The sequence below is a fragment of the Halyomorpha halys genome, unplaced genomic scaffold (genome assembly GCF_000696795.3).
Source record: "Halyomorpha halys isolate HHAL.00 unplaced genomic scaffold, Hhal_1.1 Scaffold944.1, whole genome shotgun sequence".
In the NCBI taxonomy this organism is placed as follows: Eukaryota; Metazoa; Arthropoda; class Insecta; order Hemiptera; family Pentatomidae; genus Halyomorpha; species Halyomorpha halys.
This window is the reverse complement of record NW_027112688.1, coordinates 176,514-177,316: the sequence shown is the minus strand read 5'-3', so window position 1 is coordinate 177,316 and position 803 is coordinate 176,514. Positions and strand designations below refer to the sequence as shown.

Sequence of the window (803 nt, the reverse complement as noted above, 5' to 3'; positions counted from 1 at the left end):
CGTTTTATAAAATCCTGAAATAAAATTAATAAGATTTTTAAGCAATATTTTGAACGTTTTGTTGTAGGATTCGAATAAGTAACATCGTGAGGGAATATAGTAAACAAATATTTGGGGGTACATATGTTTATAATTTATTTATTTTTTATTTCAGCACTTACTCGACAAATGGTCAAACTTTCTACTCATTACAAAAGACCGATCTACATGACTGTAATAAGGCCAATTTGGAATTATGGAGTTGCACTTTGGGGCTCCACTAAACCTCCAAATTCTTCTTGTATCCAATCCTTATAATTCAAAGCCTTTGTAAAATCCTCAATGCTCCTTACTTTGTCACAAACAAAATCATCCATAAAGGCCCGAACCAGATATCAATCCTTCCATTATAAACTCCCTAGGCACCCAAACCCACTAGTATCTAACTTCCTCTTCCATTCCTGACAATCCTCCGAGGCGACTGAAAAAAAGATGGCCTCGAGACCTAATGTAGAAATATTATTGGAGTACTACTAATGGGTAGTTTCTCTACATGCCTGTATCAAACCATTATGATCTTACATCAAAATTACTAGATGCGTTTTTATGTAAATACAGTGGTAAATATCAATACTTTTTTTTATTTAGTAACTTTTCATTTTACTTTGTTGATATTACTTCACATGTTCTCCTCCGGTAAATCGGCGGGTCTCGAATTTATCAAATTCCAGCCAAATTGGCAACATATGGAACTTTGAGGTCCTGATGGATAACTTAATTTGTGACATAATAAGGAGCATTGAGCATTTTACAAAGAATTTTGG

General features: G+C 33.7%; 1 protein-coding gene across 1 annotated transcript in view; it reads right to left on the bottom strand.

Annotated features, from left to right (window-relative positions):
* The window catches only part of LOC112211920 (disintegrin and metalloproteinase domain-containing protein 10), a gene marked incomplete at both ends in the record, with an annotated part of 10,311 nt that overhangs the window by 328 nt on the left and 9,180 nt on the right, over positions 1-803 (bottom strand).